We start from the raw sequence: 26,978 nt of genomic DNA, 5'->3' as shown, positions 1-26,978 counted from the left end.
AATTACAACCGATAAAGAGTAATTGACTATCTGGTTGAGTGCGTTAGTTACAGTGGACTAGTTAAGCATATTACTGTCCTTGAGTGCTCCTCAGTCATACCCCAGCCTACTATGGGCAGGCAGGGTTTGTTGTTCTGTAGGCCATTCTGCTCTACGGTTATTCTGGGACACAGGACCATCCTCAGCCATTTTTACCCCCATACACACAGGAAAAAGAGAGGCAAGGGATGGGGAGGGGAGAATGACCATGTGGAGCACCTCAAGAGAGAATCTTAGAGATCAGTGATGTCATACCCCCTTTCCATGCATGCTATGATGAGAGTTCAGTCATGCCGATCTCTGGTCAACAAGGAAGGCTGGGAAGAGTAGTGTACCTGGGTGCCCAGGAGAAATAGAAATAGAGTTTGGTGAGCCAAGTATCTCCTGTGGTACATAAATGAGCCAAAATAAGAAGGAAAACTTCCCTAGGGCAGAGAGAGTGTGTCGGCCAGAAATGAATCGCACAGTGACTCCACAGAAGGGAAGAACAGCTTCCTTACTGTCAACAATTGAAAGTCAGCTGTCAATACGGAGGTTTAGACAGGCAGCAGGTGCAGGTCAGTTGGTAGAATGCTTGCTTACTTTGCGTGGAGCCTTGGGTTTGATCCCTACCTGGCTGGCATGAAGTAGACGTGGTGGTTCATGCCTGCATTGCCAGAAGTTAGTAGGTAGAGACAGGAGGGTCAGAAGTGCAAGGTTCTTCTTGGCTATACAGAAAATGTAAGGCCAGCTCCAGATACCTGAGCCCCCGCTGCTAACACAAAGCAAAATAGCAAAATAAAATAACCCGATGCCAAGGAGGGAAAAGAAAGGTGAGGATGCCAGACGGTAGGATGGAGAGTGGAGAGAACTGTAAGTGTGATTGGAGCTTCACGTGTGGTCAGAAAAGGAGCCCAACTTGGCCTCCTTCAAAGACCTTGAACCTTATTCCATACAAAAGCATGGCCGAGTATTCATGGTGTATAAACAAGGGCTTGCTGTCATCCGACTCTTTGGAAGATGATCCTGGGCCCCAGTTAGCCCCAGCCATGCCGTTGCAATTGAAGCAGCCGTCTCAATCACACACCCAGTCATCTGAAGCCGGAACAAACTGGCTCTACCTCTGCAGGTGCCCACCTCAATCATGCTTATGGGCAGAGCTCCTGCTAATGTGCCGCAATCACCGTGAGTGTCTGCGTGAGTTCTATAAATTCCGACTCCAAGTGCAATTTCAGAACTCGCAGGGCTGTGTTGTCTGAGGATCATAATCGATGGTTGCAGCTCCCTTTGAAGCTCATAAAGCGACCTCTTTTGACATTGATTTCTCGTCTGTTTTTCCCCCTGACCTTTCTTCACCTCTCATGTCTCTTTATTTGTGAAGGGATGGTATTTTATGGCCAAGCACCTTTATAATAACCATAGAAGCCACACATTAGCGTTTTTCAGCTTGTTACTACCTAAATAGATAACTGTTTTAGCAAGAACTAATGTAGTACACGCAATGCAACCCTCTTAGGATAAGACTTCCTTTTCTAATAGAAGATTGCTAAACATGTTGTTGGGTTGCTTAGAGTTATTTCTAGGAGTTTGTCACATAGATTGAGTTCTATCTTTTGTTCTAGTGTGTATTAATGTGTATGTATGCACATGACTACTCATAGGTGTGGAGGCAAATGTACATGTGTATGCATGGCATGTAGAAGCCTCAAGTGTCCTCCCTGATCCTTCTCTACCTTATGTGTTGAGGCAGGGTCTCTCACTTCAACACAGAGATAGCTGAATTGGCAAGTCTAGGAGTCCTTTGTCTCCTCCTCCCAAGTGCTGGGATTACAAGCAGGCTGCCATGCTGGCTCAGCATTGGTATAGGTGCTAAGGATCCAGAATGCAGGCCTCATAGTCACATGGCAGACACCTTACCCACCGAGGCATCTTCCTAGCCCCTTGTCCTCCTCTGTAGCTTCCCTGCTTGAGAAAACTTCAGAGAATGACCCCAAATGCTGTCCCAGACTTAACGTGAGCATTTCTGCATTGCAATAAAAGCCCATGTGATGTTAAATGTGCAGGCAAATGAAATGTGTATCTTCCTTAGAGAATGTGTGGTTTGTCTGGCATTTATGCTCCCCCCAATATGACCTTTAGAAGGAAATATGATCGATAGCCCGTTGGATCCTCTCTACTCTGGCTGTCAAGATCCAGAAGGGAAAAGTGAAGAGGTTTTGATGAAAAGGACCTCAAATGGCTAAGTGCAAACTTAGAAGAAAAAAAATAGTCCCCCCCCCCACCAGAACTTCCAGAAGGTTCTAAAGCACCTGATATATAAAGACTGGCTTTTTTTTTTTTTTCCATGTTGGGCATCTGCTGTCTTTGCCTAGCTCAACATTACAGTGAGGGGTTTTACTTTTTTTTTTTTTCCAAGAGCTCAAATGGAACATGTCAGCACTGAGGAGCCACCCAGCTTTGTAAAGAATGCCTCGGCTGACAGTGGCACAGCTGCCGAGGCCTGGGCTGAGCCCTTCTGGTACAGCAGGGCTGCACACAGAGGCCTCTCTGCCGCAGGACCCACCAGGGAGGTTCAGATATCCTGACTCTTGGCAGACCGTGGCAAGCCCTGCCTTCCATGGTGCCCCAAGTCTGGTGACGACAACCAGCCCTTTGGTGACTCTCAGAAGAGCACAAAGGAACTCTCCTTCCACAATTTTATTCTTTCCAAAAGCCACCATATTTCGGGAGCGAGACCAACCATTCATCACACCCCTTGATTTATTTGGATCTAAATAAGTGACTCTGGTAACATTTACCATACTGCGTGTGTGCTTCCAGCTGCTCTGTAGGTACCTGCAGGCGGAACAGGAGCCACACCCCTTTCAAATGACTTATGTGCAATTGTGTTAGGGTATATCATTTTAAAATGACCAAGAAAGAATGAAGGAAGAGGAAAGAAAGGGGCTTCTTGTTCTCACCATATAAAAACTTATTTTTATATGGTCTGCTCTGTAATATGCAGAAGTTGTCTCGGTGATCAAAAGCTGACTGTGGCTCAAGATATGACATTCCTTTTCTAGTTGCTCCAAATTGCTTACGATGAACCCCTTCAGAACTCACCTTTGTTCTTTCAAATCATGTCCATTAGTCAAAGTTTCATCCTTGTTATCTTCTGTAAGTTTTAATGCCCCTGAATAAGTCAAGAAATGGCCAATAAAGTCCAGGGAGCTTATGGCTTGTTCAGAGAATTTCTGGGTTTGTCGTGGATACATTGTCAACTGCCTGGGTTTGTCCATGTGGGTCTCTTTTCTTTTGCATGTCATTTTAGGAATATGGAGGGAGACAGACTACTGTGAACATAATGTATGGTCTCTGCTCGAGACATCATGAAGAGTTCATGCAGAAGCACTAGCATTTGGAGGGAGTTCCTCTGTTCTCTCGACCTGTTCTGTCACCGTGACACTCATCCGAGCACCAGCTCCAAGGCTGCCCAATGTGCTCTGGATATGAAGAATGAATCTTAAAGACGTATCTGCATGAAGTTGTCTGGTTCATGGTGGGACACTTCTAAAGTTGCATAAACACTTCTTCCTAGTTTTAAAATTCAGTTTCTAAAATCTTAGTTATATTTCTATTTTGCAGTATTAGTCTCCTCTTCCTCCACCTTCAGAGCAGGCCTTTTCTTTATTCAGACAGTGCCCCCCCACCCCATCACTGCTATTTCTCAGAGCTTCTGTGTGTTTCCTAAGTGGGGAACATGACTCCCCTGGTGGGTGGGGTGCTTTGTGCTTTGTTTGTTTGTGTGCTGTTACTGTTGTTGTTTGTTTTACAAACCCACTCAACTGTAAAAAGCTCAGCCAAGAGCTAAGTCAGGTTTCTCGTCTCTTGTGCCAACGCTGCTTCCATATGGCTCCTTTCTTCCTCACCCCCTGATACATAAAATGGAGTCATGATCAGTTCAGGAGCTTGAGGAAAGGATGGTCCACGCCAGTGGGCATGCGTTTACTCGGAATCACTGCCCTTTTAATTTGAGGCTCTTAACAGATGGAAAATTATTTGGAGGTTGCAGTAACAGCAAAAAAATAATGTTGGCGTCCTCTCAGGTTTTGCCTGGAGAAGCCCTGGAAGCCTGTTTCTTATAATTAGAAGGTGCGTGTGAATAGGAACCACAGCAGAGTCAGCCACTGTAAGCATGAACGGATTCACCTTTTGGAAGTGACAAGTGAGGACCCAGCCTGAGGTTGCCCGGAGCTTTCTTTAGGATACTACCCAGAGGGAAAACCCCATAGACTGAAGCCAAGAATTATCAAATGACTCCGTCTTTCCCACCTCTCCTTTACCCACACCTTTCTCTGTTGTCTCCAAACCACCTGAGGACATGAAACTGCTGACTTCAGCTTCTCGGCCAGCGCGCAGGTCTTAGATCCGGACTATGAAATACAGGGAGGGGAGGTGGAAGTTTCTTATAGATCCTGTCTTCTACGATTCCACTCCCCCCTTTGTCAGCCTCTATGCACACCCTAAAAATATTCTTCTGTGTCTGTTCTGCTCACTGATTTCTTTCTGTAGCAGGTTAACTGGAAAGGCCAAAGAAATTTCCCTTGACCAGAGTAATTGTCTCAAGTGTCAGCATTTTTACTGTATGGAGCCCCTGAAGGGTCTCCCAGAAGCAAGAACAAAGTTATTAAAGACTCATGGAGCTAAGCCCTGACTGTCCTGGTCATTAGTTCAGTGACTCATTTGTTTCTGCCAGAATCTAGCTGCTGTGACCATTTACAAATCAACAGATTGGGGAAAGGCCAATGGCTCATCAAACAGCAGGGGCCATGTGAGAAAATGGTCCCCGTGTTGGTTGGTTTTGATGTTTAATGGCCTGGACCTCTTCTTTCTCCCTTGAGAATCTTGCCTTTCAACCACGTGGCCATTCTGAGTCCTGACTTTTAGAGGCTCCCGATTCCTCCATCAATCCCTTGCCTTTCTCAGGATGGAGCTTCTTGCACACAGGAAGAGACTCTTGGCTTCCCTGGCAGGTGCCCGCAGCTGAGGGGTCATTCCCAGGCTGGCTGGCTCCTTCGCTGTGCAAGCTTGACTTGTCCCCAAACAACCTAAGACCTCAGCTGATCAATCAAGCCTCACAGGCTGAGGGCTGCCCTTTACTAGAAGTGATGCCACTTCTTGGGGGGGGGGAGGGGCTGTTACATTTGATCAAGATATTTCTCATGTTCAACCTAAATTTTATTTGACTGCATCTCATTTTGCTACTTCAGCAACTTTCCTGGGCCAAAGAACCCATTTATTAAACTATGTTGCCAGAAAGTACTTTCCTTCCTACCTGGCTCAGACATCTTGGCACATCCTATGCATGATCCTTGAGGTCTGGGTCAGAGGGTCACATAGGCATGATTGCCTTCTAATGAGGTTCTTTGACATCTCAGTTATTAAATTCCCTTTAATGGAGTTCAGGCCCACCCACGTCACAGCAAGGATAATGCCATCAGCCCTCGGTCCAGAAGCATCCTTACGTTTTTGCTCTACCCAGATGTACTTCTTTTTCTCAAATAATGTCACTTCTGCCTCAGAATGAAATACTTTCCTAACTGGACCAAAGAAAGCCATGTCTGTTTAGTCTCGCGTTCTTTGTCCTGAGACCATTCATCTGGTGGCCTGGAGAAGTGACTTCTGGGTGATTTCGGCCTCCGTGGACTGGGGGTCATTGGGATGCAGGTGGAGACCTGGGTGACCGCGCTTGGAGCTCAAGCTACGTGGTTGAGGACTCGAGAGGAGGACAAACTATTGAGCCCATTCCTCGTGACATGGGTGAGCTCCCTGCCGCATCGTGGGTCCTCGCGGCAGGACTGTTGAGCATACTTCTTTTTCCTCCCTTCCCCCTCTGCTGCTCCTGCCTTGTCACCTCTGAGGACACAGACAGTTTCTGTCTACCATAGTGATCATACTTCTCCAGGAAGTCCCATTTTCTTCATTTATTCCTGGGGCTTTGAAGACATAATTTTCTTGGCTCTGTGATTCTCATAAATCAATACTCACCGAACAGTTTCTTCTAGATTGTAATTCTGTGAAGTGGAGAAAAATATAACCCATGTGTTATGGGCTAGATAAAAGTTCTATAAGGGGCCTGTGTTAGAGGCATGGGTGCAAGCTCTGAAGGCCAATGTGTTAGAGGCATGGATACCAGATCTGAAGGCCAATGTGTTAGAGGGATGGGTGCCAGATCTGAAGGCTTGTGTGTTAGAGGCATGGGTGCCTAGCTGTGAAGAAGGCCGTGTATTAGAGGAATGGGTGCTAGATGAAGTGCTTCTGGGGGCTGGTAGACTCTAAGAAGTATATCATAGGAGGGGGAAGTTAGGTCATTGCATGCACATTTGCAGAGTGGGGGATGGTGCTTGGCTTCAAAAGGGATAGTGAAATTACAATACTTTGCTCTTTCTTTTCTTGCTTCGTGGATGCCTCAGTCCCTCTCCCCCACATACTTCACTCTTGTCTTGATGCATTTCTTTGCCTTAAATGTAAAATGCTCAGGGCCAGACAACCTCTTTATTTGTTATTAACTCATGTGTTTGGTAGAGTAACCAACAGTTTCAGAAGCTGTTTCTAGTACAGACTGCTTTTTTTGGAGACTTAACTTGCTACCCAGAAGGTTCTGGGATTTTCAAAATTCAGGAAATCATTCTCTTTGCTTCTCCAGGAATTCCCCAGAGGATAAACATTCCAAACAGGCAAAGGTTGCATAAGGAAGAGAGAGATAAATTCTGAATGGATGATGTCTAGGATGGATGATGAAGATAGAACTTGAGAAGTTGCATTGTGGATTAAGAAAACGCTAGTTTGAGAAACCCTAAGACCAGCGTGAATGGATAATAGTGTCCTCTGGTGACAAAGGGGCTAGAACAATGGTTCTCCACCTTCATGATGCTGCGCCCCTTTAATACTTTCCTCATGTTGTGGTAACCCCCAACCATAAAATGATTTTTGTTCCTACTACGTAACTGTAATTTGGCTACTGTTATGAATCATAATGTAAACATCTGTGTTTTCAGATGGTCTTTGGTGACCCCTGTGAAGGGGTCAACTCCCCAGAGGGGTCACGGCCCACAGGTTGAGAACCGCTGTGCTAGATGCTGCAAGAAGTCTGATGATGGAGGGCAGGCTGGCCACATCAAGGATTCTGATCACTAACGAATGAGAAGACGTTTCACAACCTGAACAGTAGGATGTGATAGGCACTGTCATAAACTACTCTGGCTACCAATTTAGAATGCAGTGGATCCAAATGTTCTTGTGTCACACTCAGGTGTATAAACAAAATAGGGGCTGCTCCCTTTGTGGCTGCTCCTCTGTCATTGTGCAGCTGGTTTCTTTGCATTACATTTATTTCCCATTCGTTTCGAATGGACCTGTCTAGACAATTTCCCAGTTGGATTTACCTGAGGCATGGGTGGAAGGGTCCTAGTGTGTACATAAGGGGTGTCCTGTAGTTTGTCTCGCCCTTGTCACTGCCCTCTGCTGGAATGGCAACCTCATTGCCAAGTTGGCCAGGCGTCTGTGTCTTCATTGGTTAAGAGTTCTGAAGCTCATGAGCTCAGATCTGTTGTGATTCAGCTTGGGTAGGACCTGCCTCTGCTCTTTTGCACCTGGTTTCTCTTCGGGAGACTGTGTCATGAGTTCCTGAAGTATGGCGCTGTGTTATTCTGCAATATGGTACATTCCCTACAGCTCTAGCGTTCAGTGGACACCTTAACCACGGTCAGTTGTCATACTGTTACCATTGTCAGCAACTGCCCCTGTCCTTCCAAAGAGCACACAAGGATTTCTGGGCCCTTCCCTACTGTACCAAATCCAAGGGAATATCTAAAAAATAAGATTCAGGCTTTCTCTACCTTTACTCCTTTCTCCTGCCTTTGTTCTGCTGGGCTGCCGCAGGTCAGATTGTAGTGGGCACCTTCCCAGATGGTCCTGGAAAGAAAGTCAGGAAAAAGTCCTACTTGCCAACCTCCTCCAGAGCAAGGGGTATAGCAACCATCTGATACACAGATCATGATCTGCAGTTTCTCCCCTGTCCATCTTGTACCTCTTTGATGGGTACATGAGCTAGTTGGTCCATAGTCAAGCACTGTGCATAATCTCATAGAAAAACCACTGCTCTTAGCTATGGGATTTAGATTCCTTTTCATCCCCTTTCCAAAACTTGGCTCGGAGGCTTCTGTCTGGTTACAGAGGTCAGGAAAGTCAGCTTTGAGACTCAGAGGTTGATTAAAGCTGAGTAAGGCCTCATTTCTTGAAGGTTATTTCCATCACTTCTCCTACCGGAGCAGTAATCCTTTGGGGCTTAGCTGCATATATGGGTATGTGTGAAGGGCTATGACTTCAGTCATGGGTTTATTATTTCCTAAATATTCTACCCGTTAAAATTAGGAACCTCGTCTGCTGAATGACGTGGACTGGATCTTAGTGGTCACAGTGAAGGGTGGGGAGAAGTCAGAGGATTAAAAACATTTAGATGCCAAGATAGTATTTGAAGCCTGATTAGGTAAGGCAACTCGATGAGGGCCTCAGGCCCTCATGGATGGGTGGATGGTGGTACTGTTTATCTTCCTGCCTGAGGGTCGGTAAGACATACGAGCTTATGGTTTAAAATGAGATATTTGTATAGAAAAGCACATCACAGCCATGTATAAGGATGTTGGTGGGTATAAAGTTAGAGAGTCACTCGGTAAGGGAGTAAATGAAGTGATAGTTTGCTTCAGCCATGTTCCTGCAGGCACAGGCTGACCATGCTGAGTTCATCTGTTGGCAGGCACTCCCTCTGCCATTGGCGGGCACATCATAAGGTTGATCATTCAATCTCCTCTTCTCATAGATGTCGCCTTCTTTTGCATTATGAATACAGTCAAGACCTAGCAATCAGCAAATGAGTTTACTCTTCTCTTGCCCTTTCTGGTGACGTCACAAGTTGCTATCCCTGTCTCATTATCTCATGGGTCCTAGAATTTCTACTGTGACTGCCTTGATTCTGGTGATTGTTGTCTTCCTCAATAGTTTGCCTTCATCTTGACGAAGAACGAAGCTAGAAATGTGGTTAAGAGCTAAACAATTCAAACAATTTATACGAAAGTTGGTAATGAGGACATCACTGGATGTTAGATCAAGAGGGACAACGAACTTAGGATTCTTTTCATCACCATGCTATCCTGGTCTAATGACAGCGAGCTTCTTTGGTCATCATTTTTCTTTTGTATCTGACACTGTGCTGGATGCTACAAGGTTATGAAATTAAAAATGTTGCCATGATGTCTTCTGTTCCACCAGCATTCAGCTGGGCAGTGATCCTAGGTTTTCTTCCTTTAGGAATGCATAGTTCACACAGGATCTCAGTTTTTCTGGAATGGTTGGTTTTATTAGAGACACGCCTTCGCTCCTTCAGGTCATGGAGAGTTCTGTAGAGACTATTTTTATCAGCACCAGAAACACCTATCAACTCACTTGTTTATATTGTGTTTGTTGTATAATTTATCACAGTTATTTTATGTTTAAATCTCTAAACAAATGTTTTTAAAACTTGCACTTTTGAAGAAAATTATATAATATTATTTATTCTCTGAAAATGTCATCCATGTAGTCAATGTCGCTTGATCATATCCATCCCTTTTCAACTCTCTCCAGCATCCTATCCTCAGTCCCTAAGGAAACAAGCCCAAGACTCTTGTGTGACAATTACACTTCACACATTTCCAGAAGAGACCTAACAGTGTAGGGTGGCCTAGCTCAGAGGGAAAGTACAGAGAGATGCTCCAGGGTTGCACTTTAACATCTCGGACCAGTTGGGTGAAAATTGTTTTGAAGACATATTACATTCCCTGATCAAATGGAAAAAAAATGACATCTGCCAGCGTATCTAGGAAACACCAGGCTAACATGGCGATGAGCCACACACTCTCCCACACCTCCATGCTATGGAAACCTTCCACAGCCCAAGCTTGGGCTGGGGCCACCTCCTTATAGAGACTGGCTGGCTCCTCAGGTCAGGGAAAACTCCAGACTTACATTTCCTTTAGAAGTTCTGAAGTGTAGTTAATGGGTGTCTTTTTTTTTCTTTTTAATATTTAGCCTGGCAGGCTTCCGTTTTAATACCTGGACCGACTTTGTAGATCCTTGCACTTTAAATCTACGAGTCAGGAGATTTTGTGGGAAGATGCTGCAGTGGGCAATTCCTGTTGATGGGTTGCAGGATTGTGTCAATGGCTTCCTGGGGTTTGAACTTCCTCTGACCTGGCATGGGGCTTTGGTTGGGTTTTGGTGTCTAGTCCCACAAGGGTTAATTTCCTTTGCTGCTTTTAGGGGTTGATGAGAATTGTCTTATATTAATGTGGTGTTTGAAATGAGAAATCTGTACATGCACAAAGAGAGCCTTGGGTAGTTCAGCAATTGCAAATAAAAGCCCTAACAAATGCTCATTTAAAAAAATATATTTCCCTAGATGAGCACATTAAGGCTCTACGCTGCATCTTTGTATCCACTTCAATAAACCAGGTGTGCTTCTGAAGATTAGCTATTTTTTTATAAAGAATGATTTTGAAATAAATGACAATGGGCTCATTTCTCTTTATGCTGAGGATAACATTAAACGAAAACTGCCATGATTAGTTTTAATATCTCAGATAGCTTAATGAGCACTTCCTAAAAGTGTGAGTGTGGATGCGAGAGCCTGTGAGCACAGAGGGTGGATGGATGTGTACACATGTGCCCGCCCGCACAATCTGCTAACATCTTAAGTAATACCTGTCAGGGTTTTTAATAACCCAGTGCCCATGAATTATTCTGCCGGCCATTCTTGCCTAAGCGTTCGGTGGGAAGTCCATTTTCCTGGGGAGGATTTTTATTTTAGTTTTAAAAGAAAGTGTCAGTCAGAGAATATGAAAATGGACTGGGATTTTTATGTTTCATTTATATCAGAGATTGTGGCCTGGTTATAAGTCATTTTCAGCTTCTTCGGGACTTTACGGTTCATCTGAGCCGTGAGTTGGAGGTGAGCCTGGGGATTTTAGGGTGACTGTGTTAGATTTCAACAGGAGCATGTGGCTCCACCTTGGGAACCCCTGAGAGATGAGTTTAATTGTTTCAGGAGCGGGGTGCACTGTTTTGATTTTTCGTGGTGTGGAATTGGATAATCCCATCCATCTTTCTAGTAAAGTTTGCTGATGGATGAAACAGACAGAGAATGCATGTGGCTGGCACGCAGAGTGCCAGGGTAGAGAAGAAGCCTAAGTCTTCCCAAAGTCAACATCAAGTGAGTTCTCTTTACGATCAGTCTGGGCAGGGGTCCCACATGGGCACAGGGGAGGGTGGCCAATGTGAGTTGAATTCACAGGAGTCTATTCTGTAACCTGTGAAAAGAGGAGGAGCTCAGGCCTTGGGCTTTTCCACTTTAAGTTCTGCTATGTGGTTCAGAACTTGAGCAGTGAATATTGCTTTATTTAGCGATTGAGTCTTGATTGTAGAGGGATTGTGCGAGTTTAGTCATCAAAGGGTGTAGAGTATTTTCTTTCTTCACCTTTGGCTGTTTCCTGCGGTTGGGCACCCTTCTGGGACTTGGAAAGAGAACGGGAAAAGCATTGTCTTTCTCTTATTCTGGGCTTTAGGTTGAGGTGTTTGGAGGGATGGGGTCGAAGCTGAAGTTCCATGGGAGACCACCTTAGCTTTCCAAACTCCCCGCTAATGGACCTTCAATGCTTTCTGCCATCTTCCTCTTTGCTTATTGGTTTTTATTTTCTGAGGCAGGAGACTGGCCTTGAACTTCCTCTGTTTGGCAATGACCTTGAACTCCAGAGCCTTGGGCCTCTATTTCCCAACCACCGCTAGTAAGGAACCTGCCCCTATGTTCTGCTTGTCCTGAATTATTAGCCGCTTTCTCGTTCCTGTGTGGGCACAATTCTATATCAAGAACATTAACACTCTGCCTTTAGAAATAGGAATTAAATTGTTGTCTGAATGTGTTTTGAGGAGCCAGGATGTGGTTACAAAAAAAAATGCTTTTGCCTCTTTTCCTGAGATGCTGGCTCAATAAAAGAGTAATGTCAATAGGTAAAAATAGCTAGATTCAAGACTCAGGGTTAGGATAATGGCTCTTTAATAAAAGTTCTGAGGAGCGCTATTGTCTAAAGCTCTCTTTAGGCAATCGTCAGATGAAACAGGGTCATCAACGATGGGTTTCATTTTAGGAAGTTGACCGAGAATTTTGGTCTATTGGAGATAAGTTTGCAAGTGTTCATTTATTATTGATGGGTTCTGGAAATGACACCAACATTTCAGGTTGGGTCTGGTGATTTTATATTGTTTGTATAAATGGAAGAGAGACGTTTCCTCTTTGTAACTGAACCCAGCTTCCTTCTTTCCATTTATGGCAAGTTCCTTGAGCCCAATATAGCTGCAGTTGGTGAGGGCTGCTTACCGCGCTGAGCGCTAGGTTAGGGCAGGAGTGTGATGGTGCAGAAGATATAGGAATATAGTTTGATTTGCTGAGCGTGTGTGTCTGTGCGTGTGTGTTTGTGTGCATGCGTGTATGTGCATGCATGTGTGTGTGTGAATGTGTGTGTGAATGTGCATGTGTGTGTGTGTGTGTGTACTGTGGAGTGGGATAGCAGTCACACCCTGTTCGGAGAACACAGTCTCTACCATAGCGGTGGATACCAACTCTGCTGATGTGGGAACTCAGAGAACTTGTTTGGTGCAATGAGAAAGCCCACACAGAACAATTCCCTGGTGCACCACCAGGCTTCACCACTGTGTGCCACATCAGAACTTCCTGGCCACGTCCATTTAAACACACCCCTTTGAACAGATTTTATTATTTTTCACTTTTTCCTTTTAAAATGAACAGATTGGGTGTCTAATTTTAGCTCTGACAGCTTATAATTAGAAACAGCTCCAAACTTCCCTTGTTTACAAACACCCACACCAGTACATGTGCTGGTGTAGACTGGGTGTGTGGAGGTAAGGAGTGGGGGCAGGGAGGGCTTTGGGAAGAGAATAGTGCGGTCCCTGTATTTTCTTTTATTGTTGTTGGAAGCCAGAGCATGTCTAGTACATGCGTGTGTATGTCAGGGGTATGTGTATGTTGTCTTTGTGTCTAAGCCAGACTACATGTAGTGCATGTGCACATGTTCCTGTGTTTGTATGTGTGTGTACATGTGTGCATATGTGTGTGCATGTGTACATTTGTTTCCTTTCCTCCTAGTTGATGTCTTTGACCATACAGCGTGTGCTCTGGACTGGAGTCACATCACAGAATCCTTTCTTAGGAATTGAGCCAATTGGTGGTCAGTTGTTATTTGGAACAAGATTAGATTTTTTAAAAAAATGACACTCTTGAGAGAAATTTGAGTGACTCATTTTATCATCTCAGGATCTGCATTGGATAAAATGCTTTCACTATTTCCATAATTTCTATATTTATATGTCATTCAGCATACTGTATAGCTGAGTGACTCAAGAAAAACAAGTAGAGAGAGCTATCCATAATATAAGTAATTCCATATTTTATCAAAGTCGAAATCCATATCTGTGGCTAGAGCGGGCGCACCTGGCAGAGTGATGGGTTCTTTCAGCCTGAGATGGAATGCTCTCAGGGAGCATCAAGAGGTGACAGTGGCCTGGTCGGGTGACAGATCGCGAACCGTCATTGAGAACCTACTGGGTGTTCTGCATGGACTGTAATTGATGATTTAGGAAAAGCATCACTATTCTCTTCAGAAAATGTAGAAAGACAGTGCCTGCCAAAGCAAGATGTAAAATCAAAAGTCAAATTGGAACACACTCACAGACCACTATGTAATTCTAATTAAAGTGGAGAATCGGTGGGAAGTGGAGCAGGTGTGGTCTTTAGCTGTGACACCAAAGTCTGCCAGCTGGTGCAGTGACCATCGGATGCCTGTTTACAGTGCGGTATCCAAGAGCTCTCAGTGCTGCAGGGCAGGAGCAAAGTCGAAACAATAAACAAAGCCTACATGTGCAGCATTTATTGTGGGGACTGTCCCCTTTCTCCCCGAAGAGGAGTGGAGAGGGGAAGTTTCCTTCTCAAGTCTACTCGGGATATAGCATGCTGTATGGTCACATGTGGGATCAAGTAGATTAAATGATTCTTTTCAGATCTCTTCTGAACCTCCTCCCTTTGAACCGCGGATGGCATCGTGTAAGAAAGCATATGTGTGTGTTCAGGCATTCTCTCACCTCTTACACTGAACTGCCTCTCGCCCAACTTGCAATGAATGTTTAAAGGATTTAGTGTGTAGGCTGTCTTGTATCGGAAGAATGATGGGGGATTAGATGAGGGAGAAAAGGGCTCTGGGTACAGCTTGAAGGCTGTTATTTTCACCAACTGTGGTGTCGGCTGTGATCTTTTTACAGTGCTTCTGACTATGGGGCCTCTTAGCTAGAGATCCCTGGTTCTCCGCGACTCTAGTTTTATATATATATAAATGGGAATATTTTTTCCATGCTTTTACTGAGTGCCCATGCTCTGGAGACAGAACTAATCTAAAGTTGAGGTGCAGAGGGTGCAGCAGAGGAACATAAACTATGTATACGGCTTTCTCAGCTGTTGACGTTGCCCAGCATAGGAGAGTATAACTCAGAATATTCTAGAACAATGGAATGTGTAGCCAGAAACCCCAAATATAGCTTGGAGTGCTTTACCGTGAAGATGCTGTGGTGACACTGGTTCCTTTGAGTGCCACGAAGTTCTCTGCACAAGGGCAAGGGAGTCTGTTTAGGAGCCAAATTGATTAGACTGACATCTGTACATGAATGCTTAGCAATGGGTTGTGTTGTTGAGTGGGTCAGCAAAACTTCCTAATTTATTGTTACCTCCTAATCAAAAGTAATTTGTTTTGTTTTGTTTTTTGGCGAGTAAAAGGCAAAGTATCACTTTTCTCATGAAGATGCCCCACCACAGAGAGAAGAAATTTTCATCATTATAGAAAAAGCCACTCCAAATTAAAACTCTCATCAGGAAAAGCAAAACCAAACCCAAACCAAAACCAAAACAAAAAAAACTTTTAGATTGGCAAATCTCTACTTTAAAATTTAATCGGATAAGTTTACTTATTAAATTTCAGTAATAAAATTAGCAATTTCAAAAAAATGAAGATTTCCAGCTTCAAGACACATGATGGATTAGGGCCCTCTTCTGCTTAGGGTGGGTGTGGAGAGGACTCTTGCATTCTCTGCTGTTTCCCTGGTGGGATCGTTGCCCAGGAGACAGTGGCTTCCTGTTCCATCCACATGGCCGGAGTTGGAATTTGAACTCAGCAGGCCCGTGACTCTCTCTCAGAACTGGTGACTCGGCACGGACCTGCTGCTCTTTGACAGTTATGTAGCCCAGTAGCCTCGTCTTCACAGAGAAGGCAGAGACTATGAAGGAATTGCCTATGCATTCCAGTTAAGCTCAGCATGCCCGCCCCTCCCTCGCTGCTCTTGTGTGTATACATATGTGTGGGGATGTGTAGGGTGGTGTTTCTACATGTTCCCAGGGGATCAGCCTAGAAATCTGAGTGAGAGTTGATGAGATTATTTTGACCACTGAGTGACTATGCCCGGAATTCTCCCCTAAGGTGTTCGACAAGGCTAAGAAAACAAACCAACCAAACCCCTTGTTGAAGCTTCTGTTCACCAAGGACGACCAGAACACACTGAGATGTGCAGACAGGGAGGACAGTGAAGTTATGCGGAAGACTCATACAAAACAGTGCATAAAATCTGATTTCATAAGTACTTAAAGAGGAAGTTTGAAATGCATTTAGTTAAATCTAAAACAATACAACGAACATGTTCTTCCAAAGGGTTGTATGCCCATATCTACCCTGTCTGGGTTTTTCAAGAGGAGTCTTGGGAGCATGGGAACCCCAGCATGGAAAGTGAGAGACTTGGCTCCTGCAGTCTCTGTTGGTATCTTCCTGGTCCCACTGGAGCACATGCAGCCGTGCTGTCCAGGGCGAGCAGCCCAGAAGAGAGTGCTTTGGCAGAAGTGATCTGTTCTTGATGGCCTGCATTTTCTACCTGGGCTCAGGAAAAGAGTCGGCACCAGCCTGCCATGGGAGGGGAGCAGGTACTCTGACCCTGCTTAGGAGAGACGGTGGCATTCGTCTCGCTGGCTCTGTGTTGCTCATTCCTGAAGTCGAGCTGGCTAGAGGCCCACATGCTATTCAGATTAATAAGGGAATCCTACGTGTCCATACGCCTCTGATGTACCACTTAGGATGCCTTTGAAATAGCTCCATGTCCATTCCTGACCATCCCCTACATAATAGCTGGTGTTTTTATTTTATTTTTGAAGCATTTGGCTTTTGAGATAACCAAAACATTCTGTACTATTAAGGGGCATAATTAAAAAAAACTTCTACATTTGCATTTTGTAGCTTGAGATATTGAAGGGGCTGGTTTTTCGGAGACTTACTAGGGGGAGAAAACTGAAAGCAGTGAGAATATAAGGCTGCTTTGAGATTGGCATCCCTGAAAAAGTTTTACCTCACTTGTCAACTGCTTCCTCAAATACTTACCAGGAGTGGGAAGAACAATAGCTGTTCTTTGTGAAGACGTAGTGGGAATTCATAAAGATAAAAGTTATTTATTGGGGTGACATCCGTGAACAGTGCATGTGTGGAGGTCAGAAGGCAAGTGGTGGCAGTGAGCCTCCTTCCACCATCTGTGGCCTGCCCATTCAACTTTGGCTCTCAGGATTGCTAGAAAGTGCTCTTACCCACTAAGCTATCACACTTGGCCCCAGGTTCAAAACTTTGTTAAGCAAATTTCTCACACGTTCTGTTTAATTCCAACAACGATCCTAGTAAAGTAGCCGTCTTGAATCCGTTTTCAATAATGATGAAACTGAGGCCATGCCACACAGAGAAGACTGGCCACGGTCATGCCACACAGAGAAGGCTGGCCACGGTCATGCCACACAGAGAAGGCTGGCCACGGTCATGCCACACAGAGAAGGCTGGCCACGGTCATGCCACACAGAGAAGGCTGGCCACGGTCATGCCACACAGAGAAGGCTGGCCACGGTCATGCCATTAATCCGCTGGGATTTGAGCTGGAGGCTAGTCTGTTTCATCAACAAGGAAGATTTGGCATTTTATTAGGTGACCTTTTAAAATGCTCTGGGCATGTCAGAAATAATCAGTGGATAAATAGAAGGTGTGGCTCTCCATCTGCTTCACACAACACAGGCTCTTCTTTTCTGATCCTCTAAGGTGTGATGTTCCATCACGGATGGCTGGTTCCCAGTCTCTGTGTCGTTAGAAGGACTACTGGTGTAACACTCTGGTGAAGAGTAGCGTGTGTCCATATTGTCCTCCTGGGTCTCTCTAATCATGAAAAAAGGACCCAGGAACTGGGACCCAGGGGACACAGCTGGCTCCCATCATTGTTTGTCTGAACTGAAAAGGATTTGTAGGAGAAAGTTGGCTTCCAGTTGAGGAGAGGCAGATGTCAGATTCCTACACTGCAAAACAATGTGTTCAGTTGCTGTGTGCCGTGTGTGGGCTCCTTCCGAGTGTCAAGTCCCCCACTGGTTCACAGGACTGAGTTGGATTAGGGATTGCAGCTCCCTTGGTCCTACTTGGATCTGACTAAAACTTTGACCAAAGGGGACAAAAGGAATTTTCAAAAATATGCACTGGGCAGCTGATCCTGTAAGAAAGACTCCAAGATGTGACTTCAATGTAAATGTTGTTGAGGAGGTTGAGAAGACATACTGGTAAAATCGAAGAGACAGTTAGCATTGTATCCAGAAAGTTCAGTTGGTAACATACTTCCTTGCAATCTTGAGAACTTGGGTTCAATCCTCAGAACCCATATAAAAAAGCCTGGGGTGGTAAATGCATGGTGTATATATGCAAGTCCAGTATTGGGGGGCAGACTTAGGTGGATTCTTTCAACTTGCTGGCCAGCTAGCCTAGCCTACTGGGTGAGGGGAAGGTCAGTGGGAGACCCTGTCTCAAATGCCAAACCAAACTAATACAAATGGTGCCTAAGGAATAACATAACCTTCGCATGTGCATGCATGCACACACACACACACAGATACATGCACCCCCGTGAACCTGCACCTGCACACACATGAACATGCACCCATACATATACAGAAGAAATGCCCCCTGGGGCTCTAAAGTATAGAATGAATTAGATATAATCAAGGCAGTGAACAGGGTTTGGGCAGGGAAAGGGTGTGGGAGACTTTGTGGGGAGAAGGACTAGGCCATGGCGTCATTGTCCTCCCCACTTCTGTCCTAGTCATGGGCCATTTCTCTTACAGCACTCGGCCGTTGCTAATGAAGTGGCGGGGGTGCTCGGCCAATATCAATAAGGGATTATTGGGATGCTCCTTTAATACCTCTGCAATGCAGTAACCTTAGCCATAGCTTGCTGCAAGATTGTGGCCACAAGAGCTTACCCATGCTTCAGGCTATCAAGGAAGCAAGCCATTGAAAAGCTCTTGCTTTTGTCTCTGAGCAACCAAACTATGGTGACCAGCTATTGCACAGTAGAACTTCCCCAGTGAAACACAGAGAACCTGTGTTTAATATGCAGTCAGTGGCACTATCCACCCCCAAACAAGGAGAGCACTTCTATTCCATGCTGTCTCGGAGACGGGAAAGTCCTGAAATGTCATGTGTGTTGGAATGTGCAATGTGGAGTCCTGGCATCCACATGTCCAAAGGATCAGTAAGACAAGTAGCAAGACATCTTCATAGAATGTCACGTGGGGCGTGTGTAACTTCTCAGGATTTGGTGTTTCCTTGGTATTTCCTTAGAAGCTGTTGTTTGATTTTATCCATGATTCAAGCAACTGCAATGCTGAGTAGTTTAAAATGCTTATAAAATATATCCATCCTGGGGTAGGATTGAGCTCAGGCATTGAGTGTTCCTCTAACATGTCTAAAGCCCTTGGTTTGATCTGTGTCTCGGAGTGGAAGGTGGGGAATAGGAGGGGGAGAAAGAGAAGGGGAAGAAGGAAAAGTGGGACTAGGAGGAGGAAGAGGAAGAGTCAGGTAAGAAACTGGTTGGGCTGTAACCCCCAGATCCATACCCTAGCAACACGCTTCCTCTAATTAAATTCCATCCCCTAAAGGTTGTACAGCCTCTGGAAGCGGCCGCTGGCTGGGGAATAAGTGATCAGGAACTTGAGTGTGTGTGGGGACATTTCACATCCAAATCATAATTCAGTGAATATATTGACAGCCTGAGGGCTAGCTTGGACCCACAGACCGTAGTTTGCCAAGCTCTGCCACATAAAAGATCTTTGCCTCTTTGAGCCATGTATATTGATTTTAAATTTTCTAATATCCACACTAAAAATTACTAAAGAACAGTAAGCAACTTGCATTTTAATCTTGTAATCTGAGACCAAGAGTGGTGGATATGCCTACAATCCAAGACCTCAGAAGGCAGAAACAGGAGGATCATGAATTAGAGACTGGCTTGGGCATACAGTGTGACTCCCTTAAATGTGTGTGTGTGTGTGTATGCTTGCTCTCACGTGCGCACGTGCGCGCGCGCACACACACACACACACATGCACACACTTTATTTACTGTAAACATTGCCAGTTCAGTGTGTAACCAATTATTAATGAGAGCTTATGTTTTGTGTACTGTTCTTGAAACACAAGCAACAATATTTTAAGTGCTTAGGAACTACATATGTGGTCGCTGAAACTCCTGGTGGACAGAGCGGATTAGGAGCATCTTTATCGGGTATAGTTTACAAATCCTGAGGGCCATAGCTGCCTTAGATCTGGGGGCTGTGTGGTAAGAGATCAGGGTGGTGGAAGAGGTGCTCTCTGTGTACTGGTGAGGTGGCACGTGGTGCTTTAGCCACTCTGATTTTGGGGGTCTAACTAGAGTTAGATGCCCATGAGGGGGTGGCATCTAGCACCTTCTACCTTTTCACTTTGATTTTTCCTGTGCTGTAGACAGACTCAGATTTTTGTGCATGCTAGGTAAAGACTCTGCCACCGAGGGACATCCCCAAGCTGTATGCTTTGGCGACAGGGTCTTACCGTGTAGGTAAGGGTGGTTTTGTACTCGTGTGTAGGTCACTGGATCCTTGAACTCACGTCTATCCTTTACCTTCTAAGGACTAGAGCTGCCAGTGTGTCCCACCACATCTGGCTTCCCCTTACTCTCCTCTGACCTCAGGAGCATCCTAGACACAGGCTGGCACGGAGCTGGTGTGTGGTATTCAGGAGTGAATTCTGAACCCTGGAAATGCTGTCTAATGGTTGGAGCTGAGTAAGTGTTAGCTGTCCTGGAAGTTAGTGGGGGCCAGAGAAACTGGATTGCATGAGGAGTGAATGCCTAAGATTGTATTCCTCTTTGAGACAGCGTTTCCTGTTGGTCAAGGAGCCTTTTCTCATTTTGGATCCAGTTCCTTTTCTCCCCACTTAAGAGCCTTGCAGACCAGTTCAGGGATTGTATGAATAGGAAAACCGTGTAGTGCATTTAGCTTGAGAAAATGTCCCCTAGAATAGATTGTTTCTGAGTCAAGTGTATAAATATTCTGGCTCAAGACTATATACCCCTTTTTCTTAATGAATTGGTCTAGCTGTAGTTAGCGCCAAGTGTGGTCCAGCTGAGTGCTCCAGAGAGAAAATGGAACGGACACTAAGCTCAGTCATATTTTTCCAAAAGTTTACATAACACATTTTGCAGTGTATTAGAAAATTAGCTCTGTGACACCCGGAGGGACCTGTTGTGTCGCTTGGGCAGTTTGGAAGCAGCCTCGTGTCTTGTGTCTTTTCTTCCTTCTCTCTGTGCCTCCCTTGCTGAACTTGTGAAGACCGGGCTGCTGCCGTGGGGCCTGCCGGGGTTGCTGGTGAGCTCTTCAAGCTGATCTCCCCTTCCAACCTCAGAGCTGTGTGGCTAAGAAAGGAATTTGTCACCGACTACTTTCAAAATGGGCTGCTAATCAATGCTTCTTATTATTTTACACTCTATGCTTTTTACACTCCCCCAACCAACCGGCTAATCATGCAAAAGTCAAACTTCCTTAGTTGGCGCATGTTTGCCCCTGGGCATTTTTGTAGTAAATAGGTTCTTTTTATTCATACAGGTAAATGGCCAAAAGCCTTGGATGGTGCCAAGGGTATAGGTTAGGATTCACCTCCTTGTCTGTTTTGTTTTAATGTCTGAGTTGTGATGTGCACAATTACTTCTGAATTTAAGAAGAAATTGTAGTATGAGGGCTGACTTGTTGGGGTTTCCGTCCCGCCTGGTACCACACAGCCGGCAAACCCCAAAGAAAATAACACAGAGTCTACATTAGGTTATAAACTGATTGGCCCATTAGGTCAGGCTTCTTGTTAACTCTTATAACTTATGTTACCCCATTATCCTTATCTACATTAGCACATGGCTCCATACCTTTCTCAGCTGGGCAAGTTACATGCTGCCTCTTTGGTGGTCTACACAGGAGTGGCTGAGGGAGCTTCTGCTTCCAGAATACTCCCAGTCTCTTTGCTCCACCCCTACTTCCTGTCTGGCTTTCTTGCCTATACTGCCTGCCTGGCCAATCAACGTTTTATTAAAATATGATTGACAGAATACAGACAATTCTCCCACACCAAGAAATGAATGGATTCTTTGGAGTGGCCTATAGGCCTGGTGGATGTAGTTTTGGGCCCTGGGCACTGGTTTTGCCTTCCAAAGCAGGGTCAATGGTGTCACGTTTAGTGTTTTTCCAAGGTGGGGCACTGTGGGCTTTGACGAGGCTTATTTAGGGTCGAGGACAGGATAGAGCAGCGGTTCTCAACCTTCCTAACGCTACAGCCCTTCCATACAGTTCCCCATGTTGTGGGGACCCACGCCCATAAAGTTATTTTTGTTGCTTACTTCATAACTCTAATTTTGCTACTGTTATGAATCGTTTCATATATATCTGATACATAGGATATCTGATAAGTGACCCCTGGGAAAGGGTTGTTTGGTGCACCCTCCCCCCACAGGGGTCGTGAGCCACAGGTTGAGAATCTCTGGGATAAACGCTTGACCATCATCAGTAGATTCTTCTCAGGAGTCAGTACCACGCTGTGGCCCATACGTGAACCCGTCGGCTACAGTTGCTTTTCCTGTTGATTCATTTGCCACCAGGTGCATTTTTCAGGAATTGAAAACGATTCTCTGCCTGTTTGATCTCGCCTGGGAAGCTCCTTGTACATGTAGTGATGAGACTACTGACTATCCCTGACAACATAAAACCCAAGCCACATGTTTTTCCTCTCACGCGTCTCTTAGGAGGGATGATTTTCCCTGAGGACTATAATATTGCAAGCCCAGCTAACAGGTCTAGCTCTCCCTCGACCTCAAAGTAAGACTTTGTTCAGAAGACCCTGGAAGGCATGACTGTTTAGAGATGAGTGAAGTGGGCACGGAGCCATGTGCAGACGACGCTGTTGGGAGAGAAGGCTTCTTCCACTCAACCACTGGAACTCACAAGCCCTGCTGTGTTCTCTTCTCCCTTCATTTTGTTGTGCTTTTAGCCCGCGGTTTTTGTGACATTCCAGCCTAAACTGGAAAGCCACGTACCACCTCACAGGGTCCTTCTCTCTTTGTCTCTTCCACTCCCTGAACCTCCCCTCTCCACACAGTGGGCTGATGAAGGGTCTAGACCTTTCTCTGCCTCGTGTCGAGTTTTAACTCCAATTTAATGGTGTGGTTTGTAGCTCGCTGCTTGCAGTTTGAGTTCCTGTCTAAATACTAAAATCTATTGTTGGTCTCCACTTCTAGACAACCTAATTGGGTTGCTAACTGGCACGAACAATTAAGTGTGCAACACCATGGTGGAAGAACGGTTCCAGGCCCCCTAATTTGACAGGATTTCTAATTATACCGAATTCCCTTTGTAAGGGTGGTAAGAACAGAAGAATGCTGGAGAGAGGGTGGAGTATCGGGGAGAAGAACAGTTCAGTGGGCTTTGGGCAAGCTGCTCTTCCCTAATGAACAAAAGATATGTGCCTTGTCTTCTATTTGTGATGTGTGTTCAAGCCATCTCCCTTTCTTTTGGGGTATTGGAGGTCATAACAAAATCATTCTCTGTGGTTTTCCAAGAATAACCTATAGACATTAAGAAGTTGTTTTAGGGGGCAACATATTAGGAGATCAGGATGCACATGGAAGCTTTGTGGTCACCTCGTTTTAATTACTAATAATATGAAATCATTATCTTTAAAGGTGTATCTTTTCAACTGCTCTTGGCAGATTAAGGCCACGGTAAAACCTAGGAAATAAAAGGACATTGCACGATTGGAGAAAATCAGCAATTGGATAAAGCCGTCCGACTGTGGGTGTGGGGAAGTCTGGTTACAAATGGACAGGGAGGGAAATGCCACCCAGAAGGGCAGCTTCTCCAGCGGTAGAGTCCCCTGGGAAATGCTCTTTGTTAAACCATCCGACAGGCCTTGTAGGCTGTTTGAGAGTAATGTTATATATCGTAGGCTGCAAAGTTAACGCTGTTAATGATCAACATGACTTTTGGGGGGATCACTGATCCCTAAGGTGGTTTTGCCCCCAGAGATTACCCATGAATAGCCCTCATGTTAGAGATAAGCCACATATGCGAAGAACTATAAAACATCTCATCATTTCTGTCACAGTCGACCAGAGACACTGTTTTATTACCAAAAAACTCCCCTGAACCCACAGTTCTTTGCAAAGGAGTAAGTGATGTATCCCAGGTGTGTGCACATTTTCCAAGGCCTTTATTTAACAACAAGTGGGGTCTTTAGAACCCTTGCCGTGTGCTGCTTCCTCTGTCTCGGTGTCCGTCTGGCTGTCTGCTGTGGCTCTTAGGCTCGGCTGTGCTGAATGGAAATGAAGCCTTTCTTGGCATGTCTTTCTGTGCCTTAAAGGGAAAGACATTTCTGTCGCCCCAGTTGACCAATGGGCTGGAGCAGGGAAGGAGGCAGCTGTCAGGTTCTTTTCATGCTCCCAGCTCAGATCGGAATTAAGTCACGAGGCGCAGAAAGTTCTCTGGGGCTCGGTGGCAGGCAAGATAAGAGGTCAGAGAGACTAAAGGCAATGTGTGAAATCCCCAGAAATAGCCACGCTCACTGAGGAAGAGTGGGGCAAAGGTGGTTTGTTGTGCAGGGCCACAGCCTGAGCTTTTTATGTTTTACGAGAATGTTCCAGTTCAGTCATCTCACCTCCAACCACGTATTATTCTGGAAAGGACCATTATGTTGAAGGAGCAATGGACACAAGGAAAACGGCCTTTCTTGGCTGGGTATTAAATGGTGGCTAACGATCACTGTTTATCCATACATTAAATGTTTTCTGAACATTGCCTTGGTTCACTCTTTAAATGTGTTGGTGTGGCGAATGTTCATAAGTATTTTCAGGTTAGTCAACTTTAATTGCTTTTGCATCTTTTTTGTGGGGGTGATGTTTTGTTTTATGGCCTTGGGCATGGAACACAAGGAACATGAGGTAAGTGTTGTTCTACTGAGCTACCACCTGGTGTCTAATCCTAGGTCCTGAAATGGAGGCGATGACCGTATTTGGACACATGCGTGCAGCAGGCAGGTAGAAAGAACATTTTCCTATCGCTGGACATCCTTGACCCTCCCCACTGTCCTTGACCAAACCCAGTTCATTTTCTTGTGCGCATATTTTTTTCCAGTACTCTGCATTGATTCACTGCAGAAGGTAGAGCTGAAAGTCCTGAACTGATTTTATTCAGGGTTCTAAAAAAAACCAAAAAAACAAAAAACCGCGGTTTTATTCTTGGCTGCAGTTATTTGAAATAGATGTTACCCTACTGAGCTTTTATTTTTTAATGACTGAAAACTGGCAAAACTCATTCTCTGGGAACATATGCTAAGTAAGCCAGGCCTTGTTTTCATAAAACAAAAGCATCCTGTGGACACCTGCTCTCAGCTCCCAGGAGTTCTTAATAAGTTTGTAAGCCTGATGGTGATGCTATAGGCTCCAGGGCCGACCTGCCACCCCCTTTGCCATCCATACTGTTCCCCCTTAGAGCCTCAAGTCATTTAGCTTTGGGGCATCTCAGACAAGGGAATTAGAAAGGTAAGGAGAGATTTTAAACAGGGCTGTAGCGCAGAGCCGTCATACTTCGACGTGGATATTGGTTCTTACTAACTGAGTGGACGTGGGCCAGTTCCTAAAGATCTACATGTATCAGTTTGCTCGGACAGTAAGTGGGAGAGAAGGCTCTAAAATCTGTCTCCATTGCTCTCTGCCTGGGTAACCTCAAATACATCTAAGTTCTCAGTTTGCTCATTAGCAATAAAATGGGGGTGATCACAGAACCTACATCACGGGACTTGAGACGATGAGACAAACAAGAGGTAGCTGCCAAGACTAGTTCTCCAGATTGTAACTGCTCTAGAAACGTTTGGTATTAATATTATTATTCTCTATTCCTAGAAAGGAAGGTTTAAGGTTTAGTGATGGAGAGGCAGAAAATGGCAAGATTAATGCGACTTAGGGGAAATGGTCAAGATCAAGGAAAGGTCTCTGGACCACAGTGTGTTCTTTTCCATGGCATTAAGCCAGGCTGGGTGGAACCTCAGAAGGTTCCTGTTGGCATGACCTTTGGTGGTATCAACATCAACTCTTAGCAGCTATGGGAAGGACTACTGCCACCTTTCCCAGACTGAAGTACCCATGGCTCTAAAATGCCATTGAAAGTCAATGTAAATAGGTATCACCATGAACTAGAAAGCGGTTTCAGTGCCACCTTTAGACATATGATACAGCTCGAAATGTCTGGTTGTCTTGATGACGTATTTTGTGAGTGTTAATCTTGATTGTCAATATGATAGGGTTTAGTATCACCCAGGAGACACACAGTTGGATATGTCTGTCCAGGTGTTTGTAGAGAGGCTTATGTGAAGATGGGAGGCCCATCCTGAATGTGGACAGCACCACTCCATGGATAGAGGACCCAGAATGAAGAAAAGTAAACCAGGATAAAGGGGATTGAGTATCAACATCCAATCTGTTTCCTGACTGTGGTTGCGATGTGACTACCCACCTCTGAGTTCTTTAGATTCTGCGTTTCTCGGTGGACATTTTCCTTCCTTGTTTCCAGTCCTTAGCTTAGGGGATGAGGGTGGGGAGGAGAGTTTGCATCACACACAAGGACACCCACACCCCTGACCTTGCTTCAGGAATGCATTTTATAAAAGGAGATTTCCAAGATTGTTTGAACTTAGGTAGATGCTGTCTTTGATTAGAATTATTGTTCCGTAAAGCAAACTCTTAAGTAGCTCTCACTTGTCTTCCTTCAGGTCCTTCCAGCAACTGTGAAAATCTACCTCCACTTGTGGGATCCCAGGCTATTGACTCGGTCCCTGCAGTGAGGATCTGGCCTCAGGGCACATTAGGCACTTGTTGTCCAATAGGAGTCAGCTGAGGCTCCAGGAAAATCTATGTGGTTACTCCGCGGGTGCAGTCAACAGTGATAGTTTCCCAGAGCATTTCACGAGCTTTCCTTCTGGCTGCAGAATTTCTGCCTTCCTTCCTGTGATCTCCAGATGCAGCTCACTGGTCTATGTGCTATGAAGTTTGGATCCCATTAATTCAGCTTATTCACTGAAAGGTAAACTGTGGAAGCCTTGCTACCTGGGCTTGCAGCCACCTGCCCCTTCTTCCTCCTTCTTCCCATCACACAGAGTCGGGTGCCTGTGATGGGCAGATCCTGCTCTGAATCCTGGGGATGTCTTAGTCAATCAATAGAGTCTATGATGTTTTTTTAAGCTCCAAAAGAACCTTATTACTCAGTCTTGAAATCTAATTACTACACATACCTGTCAGTGCCTGGCAACCACAATCCCCCTATCCCCATTAAGTGAGTCCAAGGAATGCTGTTGCCACAGCCTCCTGGCCATGAGGACCATTGGGGAGCGCTCATTTGCCAGATCATACAACATGAAGTCTCAGCTT

The 26,978-nt window shown here is 45.1% G+C and overlaps 1 protein-coding gene across 14 annotated transcripts in view; it reads left to right on the top strand.

Annotated features, from left to right (window-relative positions):
* Positions 1 to 26,978, top strand: part of Esrrg (estrogen related receptor gamma) — a 613,673-nt gene that overhangs the window by 82,130 nt on the left and 504,565 nt on the right. For 2 of the 14 annotated variants that reach the window (XM_087906041.1, XM_085687550.2), the window contains exon 2: positions 26,324 to 26,634. The exons of the other annotated variants lie outside the window; for them this stretch is intronic. The gene's annotated coding sequence lies outside the window, so the exon portion shown is untranslated. The remainder of the gene's footprint in view (positions 1 to 26,323; positions 26,635 to 26,978) is intronic. 14 annotated transcript variants of the gene reach the window in all.

Source organism: Myodes glareolus, chromosome 5, assembly GCF_982192425.1.
Source record: "Myodes glareolus chromosome 5, mMyoGla1.1, whole genome shotgun sequence".
Classification (NCBI taxonomy): domain Eukaryota; kingdom Metazoa; phylum Chordata; class Mammalia; order Rodentia; family Cricetidae; genus Myodes; species Myodes glareolus.
Note: the sequence above shows the minus strand (reverse complement) of the source record. Positions and strands in the feature narration are given on the sequence as shown.